We start from the raw sequence: 14,953 nt of genomic DNA, 5'->3' as shown, positions 1-14,953 counted from the left end.
GTTTTGACGGTGCTGCACTGAGGCATGAATTTCTTTTGCATCTTATATAAAAAGAGATTTGTCTGTTCTAATAAGCTTTGAAAGTCTGGAAATCCAAGCTAAGAAAATTCATTAGCTGAGCCAGAAGTTCCTTGAGGGAATTGGTGGAATGGAAACATTTTAGATCAGCATCCCAAACACCAAGCCAGCCTCCTATAAATAATGTTTTGGTTTAACTGGTTCTAAGAAAGAATCTATCTGGCGGATGTGGATATGCTCATTTTCACTATGCAAATGAAAGCAATGCCATAGTTAAAGCAGGTCTAACTGCCAAGGTGAATAAATAACACAATGTTCTGAAGTAAAAACAATACATGATGTCTTATTCTCTCATGTTCTATACTTCTTTCATTTGACAGTCCCTTTATTGCTTCAAAAGATTTGGAGACATTCTTTATACAGCACAGGTCTACCAATGACTATAAACTACATCCTTCCTAATTCCAGGAAATAGCCACAATGGCTTTCTGGTGAGGTGACAAGGAATTAAGGGGCTCGGTGCAAGAGGGCAAATGGGTGGCTGGGAACCCTCTCTCAACAGAAAAAGGCAGGGTGGAAACCAGAGTTTGGGCAGTGATGTCACCTAGAAGAAAAGCTGCAAGCTAGAGAAAAAGAGAAATGTTTGATTTCTGTTTGAATCCAAGGCTTTGGCTATAGGGGAAACAAGACTCTTTTGTGGTGTCAGTACTATGAACCCCTCCATCATAGACTTAGGTTGTACATTGCAATGCACCGGCATCCATCTGTTTCGTCAGAAAATGGGGTACACCTCAGGGGGTGAAGTCAACCCTTTGTGTTAGCAGCACCAAAATGGCCTCCCTGGGACACAAACCTGGCTAATGTGGATGGAGGTCCTGGCTGCCCAGATGACAGGACCCCACTCTTCGTTTAACTGGTATGATGATGATGTATTTCCAAAGGAAATGATATGTATGAGATGTTTTCCAAAGGAAAGCAGAACAATATGTTTGGCACCAGCTGGGCTGCGGGAGTAGCTGGAAAGAGGAGTACAAGGCACCATCCAATCATCCTAGGAACTCCACTCTGGATTTGTGTAAGGTTTACTCCTTAGCCTTTCCTGTTTCCACAGATATCCCACAGGGCAGTGGAGGTTTAGGGTCAGAGTTTTCCTTCTCCTAGACGGGCTATCTTCCCAGGTTGATGAGCCCCATCTGCCCCTCACTTCCCTCTACAGCACATACAGAAACCACCTTCTTTCGACCCACTATTGGCCTCATGCACTCAATCACCAGAGCCTTTCTTTGCATGCAAGGGAAGTCTCTAACTCACCAAGGGTTTGTGACCCATTGACTACCCTCACCTGTTTTACCAGCCTGTCAAAGCTGTTCCCAGGATGTGGCTGCTGCCACATGCTGACAGGTTCTGGGAGTCACAGGTGAGGGCTGAGTGCAGGGTGGGGACCATAGGTGGACAAACTACCCCAGAAGGAGGATGACATTTCCCCCACCTGAGGTACTGCCTCTTCCCAACACCTGGGTTGTATATATGTGTAAATCATAAAGACACCACAGTCTCCAGACAGACAGAGCCAGTGTGGTGTAGTGGTTAAGAGCGGTAGACTCGTAATCTGGTGAACCGGGTTCGCTTCCCCACTCCTCCACATGCAGCTGCTGGGTGACCTTGGGCTAGTCACACTTCTCTGAAGTCTCTCAGCCTCACTCACCTCACAGAGTGTTTGTTGTGGGGGAGGAAGGGAAAGGAGAACGTTAGCCGCTTTGAGACTCCTTAGGGTAGTGATAAAGCGGGATATCCTCTGTGCTGTACCTCATTTTCAAAAGGAAACACAAACCCTGGGTGAGCGCTTGAACTCTAGGAATCTCACATTGCTCAGAGATTGGGGTGGTGTGCAATGCTATGATAGTTGTGTGGTACCTTTTTGTTCGCAGGCAATGAACCTCTGTATGTCTGATCTACTAAGCACAAAGGATAGGGCAGGGTTGTTGACCTGATGCCTTACTTCTGGATTTCCCAAAGTCATCTGCCTGGTTAGCTTTGGAAAGAGGATGTGGAACCAGCTGTCTGATCCAACAGATGTCTTCTCAAGAGCTTTGTAGGAGCAATTAGAACTCCCACAGGCAATCATTATTGCTCTTGCCATCTTTCCACTGATTACAGACAAAGCTGGAAGTGTAACTCTGTAACTTCCTTTCTTCAGGGATATGCTTTACCCAACGCCTATTTATTCAGAATAATATGAAGCAGTTGAAGTAAATGGTATCCCCTTCATAAAGCAATATTGATTTTTGAAGTTTAGTTTGCAGGTCCTCAGCAGACATAATTTGCACCATAATCTTTGGAGTGTAAGAGCAAAGAAAACAAACACTGAGCAAAATTTTATGGTCGTTTTTATAGGCTGTTGTTGTTAAGAGGCAGTGTGTTCTTGTACAACTCCCGTTCATTTCTATATACAGCCCACAGACAAAAATTATTCTGTGTTCAAGCACCTTTATGTTTGAGAACCTATTACAAGTGTATACAGTGGTCCAAACACCTCATGTTTAACAGTCAAGGACGACCCCATGCAGACATGCCTTCTGTTCAGGTACTTTTAAGACTCCTTATTAATTTATAGTTAGATAATGAGAGCAATTGGTAGTATGAACAGCAAGCTGTGATTTATCTCTTGTTATGCAATGTAATTTTTTTCATTAGCACAAAACGTAGAGGAAAGCTGCAGGTGAACTTACTGGTTGGTGACCATGAATCAACATCCATTATCTAGCAAGGAGGTAGGGGCTGGCACCCTTCCAGAAATCAGGAAGGACAATTGAGGCAATTGACTTGCTTTGTAAAGTTTTGAGTATTAAATCATGATGCATATCAGAGATAATGGGAAACCAGATTACATCTAGAAAGGGGATGTAAGAAAGACCATGACCAATAACTGTCCATTGAATCTTGTCTTGTCCTGGAAAGGCAGGAGTTAACTACATTAATACTTAATGGCTCTATTTTCTATTCCATACCTGAACTAAATATATGCAGCTTCATTCAGGCTGAGTTTATACATTTTAAATTGCCTATTTCTTCAGTCTCAGCAATGCATTAGCGTAAGCTTTTTTCTGCTAAAAATAATATTTACTTTTTCAAATGCTGTGTTTTTCAGACATAATTTTACATCATTCTCAAGTCTTATCTCTTTAAAACATTAGTTCATATGCAGGGCGACGGAATTGGTAGGTGCTGCCTAGAATTAGGATTTGTTCAGAAGTGAGTTTAAAAACATCTGCATTCTCGTTGGCTTGAAATGCAGTTGTATCTTTTTGTAATATTTTATTTTATGGGGATGGGTCTGCTTCCTAGAATCCATGAAGAAGAAACAGGGTGACCAGCTGCAAAGGAACACTGATCTTGAGCCTTTTACGCTTGTATTGAAGAGATGCTCAGAAGGCCCAGTTTCTCTTATCACAGTATGGCAGGAATAGGGAACTTGTGGCCCTCCGTATGTTGTTGGACTCCAACTCACACCATCCTTAACCATGGGCCATGCTGGCTGGGGCTGATGGGAGTTGTAGTTTAACAATTGGGAGGACCACAGGTCCCTCATCCCTGGTGTATGGGAAGCTGTAGCTGCCAAAATTCTTTCACCTATATATCGACAAAGTAAAAAAGCAGTTCTATTCATCCAAGCATCTGTCCACCTCTAAGAAGGAATACTGTCTGTTTCTTTATTATCCATGTGAACAGGGTGTTGTTGGCAATGCCACTTAAATAACACAGACGTAGTCTAGAGAGAAAAGTCTGAAGAGCGCCTTGCTGAGCAAAACTGAACAAAAACAGTTTATAAATTGAGGAGAAAGTGTATAAATTGAACAGAGAAGGTTTGCCTTTCTCACTTCAAGCCTTGTACACGGCAGGAAGAGGCCCTCAGAACCACACACATGCTACCTCAGTGAAGATCATGCCACTCTGCTTGGTTGCTAAGAAACACCTCCATCCATCCACCTCTTGGCTAGTTGACTTTGACATTAACAAAATTACAAACTGAATGATCCCTGCTGCAAGGTTCCACACAAACACCATCTCTCCAAATACTATGAGTTCCATGAAGCATCTCAGATTGATTCCACCTATATGGATTTTCTCTTCTCCATTTTGTCCCTTACTATCCTTTTATCCTCTTACAACACTTGGTTGGTTTTGATTTGGATTTAAGCCCAACATGGACAAAGAGAATAAACCCAGCTAATTAAGAATAACAGGCAATTTGAGGAGGTTGGCAGTGACTGTTATTTGGCACTGAATGCAACCAATCTTGACCATTCCTTCAGGAGTAAAAAATTCTTTATCCATCAGTGTGTGTGTTGCTATGCAGGAACGATTCTATACTAATGTGTAAAGTGAAGTGCTCAGTTTCATAATAGCCCAGTGTTGGGGGCAGTCTCCAGCTGCTAATTTGATAATATATTATAATCATGTGAAAATATATCGTAAGCCGGGGGGGGGGGGACACTTTTGAAGCAGCAAGGGCACTCAGTTTCAGTCACCACCTGTTAACCCTTTCCCTTTCCAAAGCTAGTTAAAGGAATCATTCCCCACTGGTGGAAAAATCAACCTTCTGGAGTTATAAATTGGCCATGCTGGTTTTGTTCTTTCCCCAGGTGTATTGCGTTTTGACATTGCTGCTTTCATGGCAGGCATTTTTTTTTTCCAGCATGAAGTGTACAGTGACTTATTAGCCTTGAAGTCTTTTCTCAGATACAGTAAGTGGTGCAACCCCATTGACTTCCATGTCTACCCTTGAGGCGAGAATTCCATTCCAGAGACTATGCGCTTGCACATTCAGCAGTCAGACACTGTCTTTGCTACACTCCCCTGAGACATAATTTCGGGAGTCAGTCTTCATCTTGATGCCTTTAAAAAAGAAAACCAATTGTGGTTGTTGTTCAGCTCCTGACAATTGTCACCATTAATCAAGACCCCTTCCTTTCACCAACAGTGCAGTTGCTTCTTCGAAGTTGTCATTTCAGCAAGACAAAATACAAGGGGAAATGAGCACGCATTCTAGAACCAATGATTATACTATGTAGGATTATTGCTTAAAGTGCTTTTATATTGATAACCAGCTAATGTTTTGAGTTTAGCCTCCTGCCCTGTTTGTTTGGGGTGAGGGAGTGGGGAGTGGGGAGGTGGTGGAGGGTAGCTTTGCAGTGCCATAATTTATTTATTTATTTATTTATTGGTCTTATTGAAACATGATACATAACTGGGTTAAGGCAAGGGTTGTGTCCTGGTCTAGCTCATAGAGCCTGACCTAAGGGCTCTTCCAGACAACTTGTTTACTGAGCATTCATCCTGATTTGCTTGCATAAAGTTATACATTGCCCGTTCTTTACTAAGCATACATTCAAATTTGTTTGCAGGGAGGTTAAATATCAATGAGCATTCATCTTGATTTGCTTGCACAAAGTTTATGTGGAGGTTACATGATTCCTGCTTTTTACTGAGCATCCTTTGTTTTCTGGGAAGGCTATATATATCAATGAGCATTCATCTTGATTTGCTGGTGCAGAGGTCTTCCTGTCAATCACTTATTCTGTACTTTTTAGTGCATTTCCCCATCACCTTCGAAACTGCAAAAACTCATGATACAGCTTCTGACAAATGCTGGAGACACACCTCTTCACCGTGGCTTTCGACATTTGAGGATTCAACTTATTTCTATGATTGTAGGTTTGTTTAAACTGTTTTAATACTGCAGTTTAATGTTGTAACCCATATTGGGACCTTTGGGTGAAGAAGAAGAAGGAGGAGGAGGAGGAGCATTTTCAACAAGCTGAAGCAGTCATGTGACTGGGCCCTGAACTACTTAGAATAACAAATCAGCCCTTAGGCAACCAATTATCAAATAGCTATTTATTTCTTTACAGTAGTTCTTAGGCACCCAATAATTAAGGTGCCCTGGATGAAATGCAACACGTATTGTGTCAGAAAGTGCAAATTTGGATCACCTTTAAATGCAAAGTGGATCAAATTTCTCCCTCTTTCTTCATACACTACGGCTTCTGTGCAAATATTGCTTGTTTTGGAGAAGCTGGGATTAGGAAAGACACTGCCGAGCTTTTTCTAGAAAACCCAGATTGCATGAGACAAACCTGCCTATATCTCCCATGGTAAAGGTTGGTGGGGGTGGGGAGATGCCTAGAAGAGGACAGGCAGAAATGAATGCCCATTTTAGGGAGAATCAGGGCTGGCCTCAACCCCAGGGTCATGTACCAGAAGCCCAGAAGTAGCTCAAGTACAACTACGGCCTCCTTAACAACTTGGTAAATAGAGCTGTCAGCTGAAAAGGTTAGTGGAGCGTGATGCTTCCCATGTAGCGTAAGGTTGGCTGCATTTTGCCCCCGTCCTGAAGCAACTATCGCATTCACACCACTGAGGATGGAAAGATATTACTATGGCAACAAATTACTTTCATATTCAGATCAAGCAAAAATAGATCTCCCTTCTCCTCCTCCTCCATAGGAAGCGCACGTTCTGAAGTGCATTCAAGATTAAAGGTGATAAGCAGAAACAGCTGCAGGAGCATGTTCCTCACGCCCTCGCCTTGGCTTTATTCAGATGTCTGTTTCAACTCTGAAACGCAGAACTGAATGAAAGCAGCTAGAAACAACTTCCTGCCAGGAAGCAGAAACAGGTTCGGAACAAGAAAACAGGGTGCAAAGGAGATTCAAGACCATTTCCCGTGCCACACAGTCAATTGGTTTGCATATCCAAATGTAGTCATTGCCAATTATGAAGCTGTCGTATACCAAGTAAGACCTTCATTCCATCTCGGCCCATATCATCTGTTCTGAGTGGCAATAAATTTCCAAGGTGGTGGAAATTTCTCAGCGTCTGCTACGTCAGCTCCTTTGAACCAGAAATGCCAAGGACTGAACTGTTAGAATTCCTGCTCCATGATTGCAGTTATGGGATTGTTGTCTTTCACATGACGGTATATGTTTTGACTCCACAGAGTGGGAAGTGACGGAAACAGGATGTTTGTGTTACTGTGTTCCATGAAGTGGGACTATTGTCCTTTGTTCTTTTTCTCTTTGCTGTCTGATGCTAGGGAGAGAGCCATGTTGCAGTGCTCCGTATGTTTATGTGTAAATAAAGTAGATTAGCCAACATGCTGAGTTGCTGAGGTCTGTCACGCGCATGATGCGCGAACTCTGCGGATCCCTAAGTGTGCCGGTGTCGGTTGGCATCGGTCGCTCTGATGTTCGGGCAGAAGAAAGCTTATGAAGATCCCAAATGATTGACCAGGAGGGAGAGAACATGCCAGTCGGGCATGTGTCTCTGCCAGGGTCCTACTCGAGTGTAGGCTGAACTCCTGACATGAACTAGGGGCCTTCTGCATGCAAAGCATGGGCTCTACCACTGGATTACTTATTTTGTGAGTAATCCTCAGTGGTGGTGCATCTCCAGGAAGGAGTTGGAGAGACTGTATCTGAAACCTGGGTCAGCTGATACCAAACAATGTAGACAAATACTGAGCTAGGGAGACCAGTGTGCCGAGCAAATAGAAGACAGTTTCCTCTATTTCCTATATTTCCCCCACTTAGGAATCTAGCATTTTGGAATGCTTTTCTTTGGCTTCCTTGAACCCACAGGGCAAAAGAGATATATTCTGTGCTGCTTGTGTCTGGATGTGGAGAAGAGAACACAGAGCTACAATTCACAGAGTTCCCTTTGGAGAGGAATTGATTGCATGGCAAGGCCCCAAACCCTCCCATACTGTTGGAATAAAGACACTAGACACCAGTATTTAAGGTTAATGGGCTAAAAAACGGCCACAACTGTATTGGTTACAGAATGTGACTGGTATTGGCTTAGGCATTGGAACCAAAACGACCATATCTGACCATATCTCAGAAGGGTTAATCACCAGTAGGGGGAGCCCTGTTGATGCACATCAACTAGGAACTCCCCCAGGGTCACTGATGGGGTCGTCCCATGACCCTGGCCCCTATCTGGGCTTCGGACAGAGGACACACACCCTCCAGATTCCTTTAACAGAATACCCTTGAAATAGGAGTATTTCCACCACCTCACCTCACCTCCAACCGAATACTCCAATGCCTAACCGCCAAACCTTATAAAGTTGTGACGATTTGCTACGAGGTAGGCAAAAAACCAAGTGGCTGGTGCCAATTTTCCAAGTAGAAAAAAATTCCTACCAGGCCCCTTCAACAGGCAACCAACCGAGGTCCATAGCAAGGTCAAAGGATTAAGAGCCTAACCATAGGGAGGGAGGGAGGGAGGGAGGGAGAACTGTGTGAACGGGAACCAGAAAAGGGGTGAATTCCCAGACACAGGCTGCTTAAATGGAGCCCTCCACTTCCCCCTGGCCGACCTGATTGGTCAGCCTAAGGAGTGACGCAGCCGGGGACTCCCTATGATGCGGGGGCTAGCCACGCCCCCAGCGCACGAGGCGAGCTTGTGACTAGCCCGCAACTCCATTTCCCTGGCGAAGGGAAATGGCCTCATCAAACCAGCTCTGGTAGGGAAATAGGAGTCTCGTAACAACTCTCGTCAAGTCTAATAATAGCTGTGGATAAACCTATTCCTCATTCATTTCTCTAATCCTTTAAAAAAATTATCCCAGTAACCTTCACAACATTAATTGGCACTAAATGCCATGAGTTAATCATGCATTGTGTTAATTATAGTTTTTAATCTATAGAGAAGATAAACTGTTCTAGGGAAACGTCTAAATTTCCCTCCTCCTGAATTTTCCCCGGATTTACTGGTTCCGAATTACCTTCTCCTGGTCATGGAGCAGTGCCAAGGCAGTTGTTTTCTGCTGTTCTTTCTGCCCGGATATTTATTTTTAAAAGCATTTGTAAAGATTATGATAAATGCATAGTTTGCTGTTGCTGTGGCTTCAAGCTCCTTTTGGCAGCCTCACCCAAATTGGTGCCATCCAGATGTTTAGAACTACAAAGTGTGGCCTTATGGGAGTTGTAGTCCAAACATCTGGATGGCAGCAAGTTGGGGAAAGCTGCCTTACATTAGCATTCATTTACATATGTATTTAAAATATTATCCTGTGTTTTTTGCAAGAATTTAAAGCTCTAATAAGCATCACTGGGGGGGGACAGGGACTGGTCCCTATCAAAGCAACATTAAATAAATCTAACAGCAATCTCAACTTCCTTCAAATGCATTCTAAAAGAGACAGATCTTGATGAGGCAAAAACTGAAGATGAAGCTAGCTGGGCTTCCTGGGGGAGAATATTATACAACTGAAAAAGTCCTGTGTGTTCTTCTCACCTACCAAACCTCAGTCAGTGGGTTAGCCTTACGTAGAACATTAGAAGCTGAACAGAGTACATGGGAGGGAACATGCAGGAGATGGTATCCTTTTGGCATCCGTGCCCAAAGCTGTTCAGAATTCTAAATGTCAGAATCTGCAACTTGAACTGAATCCAGAATCAAATGCATAGCCCCTGTATGTCTGTTAGTACTGAAATTGTATACTTCATGCAACCGACTCCAGACAAAAATCTGGTATTGTGGAGCAAGGCATTTCGAGATGTTTTTCAAAGCCCCGTGTAGAGTGCTGCAATAGTCTAGCATGGCGATTGCTAAAACATGAATTGCAATTTAAATAAGCAATGCTCATGATCGTGTGCATGAACACACCAGCATTTATTTTAGTTAATGGAAAAATTCCGGCTTGTTATTTTGTGCGTTTGTTCACATCCTAAGTCAGAGATGGGATACCTGTGTCCTTCAAGACGAAAGGAAAAGTGAGATGTCTCTGTTCTTTCCTCCCAGATCTTCTACACTGGACAAGCTTAACTCCAGCATGATTTTCATTAGCTTATCAATATCACGGGGGGGGGGGGGGGGAGGGGAATGGGAATGTTAAATCCTGGAAGGCTGGTCACTATGGTCCATGAGAATTAAAGCTATTCATTCTTTTCAAAACGAGAACAACTTATGTCTCTTTAGCACTGTTCTTAAAGGTTCACAGTTAAATGCTCCTCTGTAATTTATTCCATTCTTAGGGCTAGTTGGGACTCCAGATCTGTGGCTTTTTTCAAAGAGGGACAGAAGAGTTCCATGGTCTGCATGAATGATCTGAAGATACGATATCGTCAGATGAAAAACATCCAGAGTCTGCATAGTCAGTCATGCAGATGCAAAAGGTTTTCTTGTCAAACCTTGTTTATTCTCATTGTGCATGCATGAGCCAGAAACAGCTTGCCCACCATCCTCTGCACAAATGTATTCCATTGGTCTTTCAGGGGCAATTGTACGGGCAGGTGAAACTGTGCATTTCAGCTTCATTTGCAAGACAGAATTTGAGACAAGAAGTTTTCCTTGGATGGCAATGTGAAGCAAGATGTTAGATGAGGTGGACCTCTGGTGTCCTCCACAGAGCTTTTGCAATATTCTCCTTCCATTCTCATGAAGGCCAGAGAGCCAGCAGCTAGAATTGCACAAACAGATGATCCAATGATGGAACTGCTTTATGGCTCTATGGAAGGGTGCAATGCTGTAGCTGTGAGTTCATCCCTCCCCTGGCTCAGTGTCTTTATTCATTTTTAAAGCAGGAGCTGCAGTTCACTGAGAATCAATGAGAAAGGGGCAAGGAACTGAAACAATGTGTGAGGCTGCATTCCTAACCCCACGTACTTATTCCCAAGTACCATTGACTTCGGGGCTCCTCCAGGCAACCTATTTATTGAGCATTTGTCCTGATTTGCTTGTCCAAAGCTTACACAGAGCTTAGACAGCATCTAGTCTTTGTGGAGCACTTGCAATGATTTGTTTGTGAAGACGTTATGCAACCAGGAGTATTCATCCTGATTTGCTTGTGGGGTGTTTGTATGTGTTCCCATTAATCATTTGTTCATTCCATACAGCTCAATGCATTTCACTTTTCTAACCTCAAAAAAGTCCCTTTCTTTTTTGAAGTGGGTTTGTTGCACTAGGAAGACAGAACACTTAAATCCACTTTAATTGCACAAACTTAAATTTCCCAGGATGCAGTTAGAATTATATAATTGTAGAGTTGGAAGGGACCTTGAGGGTCATCTAGTCCTACCCCCCTCAAAAACATCTGAATTTGGATGTGTCCTCAGGGGGGCTTACTTCTGAGTAGACATGGTTAAGATTGCGCTATAAATGACCCCTGCCCTCAAACATCAGAGTAAAAGTCCAGTAAATTTATTACAACTGTTACATGCTGTGTAACAACTTCCTTTCACCCCTCACTCAAGTGATCTGTGGAAATATATTGAAAATGGGGCGAGAGATTCCAGCACTAACCTAGGCTTCCACCACCCCTGTAAGACTGGATAATTTGACTTTCAATAGGTAGTGAGGTTTCTGTTTGCAAAAGAACTTACCTCATCCCATTTTCATTTTCATGTTTGAAAATTCCTCCCGTCCAAACACATTTGTGTCGCTTCAAAGCTATTCTGTTCTCTCTCTTCCCCCCACCCCAACTTCCTTTTTGTCTCCAAAATCCTCTGATTTCCTTGCCCACACTGCCATTTAATCCCATTGGCGGTCACAAACCATGTGTTTGTGTGTTTTAATGTCATCATGATGACACCACAGCTGCTCAAGAACAAAATAATGTGGCGGAGCCAAAGAGGATGGGGAAAGAAGCAGTAGCCATGGGAACAACAAAGGAGGCCAAACAGACTCAAGACAGTCTTTGACAGCATAAGTATTTTACCCATCATTTCTGAAGCTGCCTTAATCATGCTACTTTCTCCTTATAACATCAGAAAAGATTTGGCTAAGTGCCGCTATTATACACCACCCCTTACAACATCTCCAACTTTATTTGTGATTATTGGACTGTGTGATTTATAGCTGAGGCGACCACTATTCCCCCATTTGTCTGTGAATGTCATACATTAAAGAGCCCAGAAGAGTCAAGATTCTATTAGGCATCTCATCAAACTCTCAGTCAAATAAAATGGATTGATGCATGTAAAATGAACTACAGGCTCTTAATAATCAAAGCAGCTTCCTTCTCCCAGGAGCACATGGATTTTTCAATAAAGGTCTCTACTCTGAGAAGCGTTTCAAAATGTTTGTGTGTTGCTTTGACGTCTGACCCCTGGAACCAAGCTGGCATTTGTTGGGTTGTTCTTCCCCGCCACAATCTATATCTGCATCTATTTTTTATATTTAAGAAAATATAACTCATTGATTTTGGCTTATTTTCTACCCACACTGAAATAATTTTCTAACACATTTTTTATAGTTATTGGTTATTGGGATCCCTTGGGCCTGAGACAGAAGGTGCCCCCCCCCCGCAATGAGTTAAAGAGGGACCATGACTAAGTATGCTTCTCTTTTCAGCTCATGCAGATTTTTATTTTTGACTAGAGACAACAGTGGAACAAATTTAATAAATATGTAAAAACCATGGGAAACAAAACTTCACTGAAGAAGGGCTGTACAACGGTGTCAATCTGGGTTTCTCAGACTGGGTTTTTCCGATCGTAAATTCAGTTTTCCAAATTTCTACATCAGTTCATGATTTTCTTTTTAACTCCTCAACCTTGAGTTTCCAGGTGGTGTTGGACTACATCCCCCATTAGCCCCAGTCATCTTAACCAGTGGACAGGGATGATGGGAGTTGTAGTCCAACAGCATCTGAGACCTAAGTTCCAAAGGACTGATCTAGATGTGTGCTGAACTCCTACAAGTGCCTTGGAGTTCATTTCAATGCCTAAAGTAGCTGATCACGGAAGATGTAGATAACTTAAGTCCTAACTTAAGCGCCTTCACTGTATCATAGTCAGCTAATGTACATAGGCCACCTTATAACCACTTCGGGGTAACCTTTGCACTGAAAATATTCCACTTCTAACAGGGCTAGCCCAACTCTCCAATGGTAGTCTCTCTCACACACTTTAAATCTTATTTTTGTGAAAAGCTAGAAGCTCGCCATAAAAATGAAAGCAGAGATTCTCAGGATGCAGAATGCTGTGCTCGTTCAATATAAATGTCTATGTGAGTATAGTGTAATTGTACAAGGATGGAATGCTGAGAATTATAAATATTTCATGGGCGGAGGGGGGGGGGGACATGGGCCAGGTAAAGATTTTTTTTCTGGACATCCGCTGAGCTCATACATATAAACTCAATAACAAACCTTAAAGCAAGCTGTGATTTTGACCAGAAACTTTTTTGTAAAAGAAAATTGAAATAAAAGTGTCTTTTTCCCCCCAAATTGGTTGAAATCTATAGGGAAGTGGGGCAGGGGGGAGCCAAATGTACTGGTGGTAAGAGAACAATGTACTCTAAATCCAGGAGCTAATAGTATGTGAACTGCATATTAGAGAGAGTAGTTGGGTTTGGCTTCCCCACTTAGGCACTTAGCATAAGTATTCAGAGTGAGCAGATAGTGTGGACTGGAAAAGATAAGTGGCTTTGGGAGAGACTCGGGGTTCGGATAAAGAGTTCCAAAAGGCCCCAAAGCCTGAGATTTGTCACCTCTGGTCAAGATCATTAATTACATTTGCTAGATCACAACCCAGAAATCTACCCTGTATTTATAAATTGCTGGATGCCTTGGGAGACAAGGCATCTTGCGCCTTCTCCCTGTCACTTGTAGCTCTTCCTAACCAGCACAGAGCATTGTCCTAAATGACTGGGAGACAGGGCCATCTTACCCATAGGTGCTAGGGGTGCGGGGCACCTGGGAGCGGGCTCTCAGGGGCACCAGGCTGAGAGTCCGGGGCCCGAAAGTTGAGTTCGGGGAAGAGCCCGCTTGTCAGTCACAGCGCTGTGGCAGGCTCTTCTGCTGTGGGCGGCTCTGCGCCGCGAGTTCAGAGGCGACCTACCCAGTGAGACGCTGAGGCAGCCAGCCGGCACTGCCCTCCTGCGCGCCTGGGACTGGGCAGCCTGGGGGAGAGACTGGTGGATCTTTGCACCCCAGCTGGGAGAGGAACAAGGAGAAACCTTGGCTGCGGATGGTCTGCCCCCGCCACTTAATGGATCCAAATGGTTTCCAGAGAGTGGTAGGGGATGCTTTATCCCATGTTGATGGCCTTTCAGCTGATTCCCTGGTGGCCCGCTGGAATGCGGAGTTAACCAGGGCTATCGACTGTCTGGCTCCGAAGCGCCCTCTCCGATTGCATGGAGCCCAGACAGCCCCGTGGTTTTCTTCGGAGCTGAGGGCGATGAAACAATCGCTGAGACGGCTAGAGCATCGGTGGCAGAAAACTCACTCCGAATCTGACTGGACACAGGTTAGAGCTCAACGTCGAGCCTACCAAGTGGCGATAGCGACGGCAAAGAAGACTTTCTTCACCGCCTCTATTGCATCTGCAGAAAATAGTAGCAGGAGACTCTTTCAGGTGGTTTGCAATTTAACAGAACCACCTTTACCACCGGGGCCTTGCAAAGACCCCAAGATCTCCTGCAACGATTTTGCAAAGTTTTTTGCAGATAAAATCACTCATATTCGGAAGGAGCTAGACACCACCGTGGGAGCAGGGCTGGGGCGGGAGAGTGCTAGAGCTCTGTCTGGTCAAGTTGCATGGAATCAATTTCAATCCGTTACCCCCGAGGATGTGGACAGGCTGCTTGGACGCGTGAAACCAACCACCTGTCTCCTTGATCCTTGCCCATCCTGGCTAATAAAAGCAAGCCGGGAAGGGCTGGGCAATGGGCTCTGCGGGGTGGTGAATGCTTCCCTCTGTGAGGGAACATTCCCAGATCCGCTGAAAGAGGCGGTCATTAAACCGCTTCTTAAAAAACCATCTTTAGACCCGGCCAGTATGGCCAACTATCGCCCAGTCTCAAATCTTCCATTCTTGGGCAAGGTGATTGAGCGCGTGGTTGCTGAACAACTCAAGGCACGCCTGGAGGATGTGGACCATTTGGATCCCTTCCAATCAGGATTCAGGCCTCATCATGGGACTGA

Source organism: Podarcis pityusensis, assembly GCF_964106645.2.
Source record: "Podarcis pityusensis genome assembly, chromosome: 4".
Classification (NCBI taxonomy): Eukaryota; Metazoa; Chordata; class Lepidosauria; order Squamata; family Lacertidae; genus Podarcis; species Podarcis pityusensis.
The sequence above is the reverse complement of the archived record's forward strand: the minus strand, read 5'-3'. Positions refer to the sequence as shown.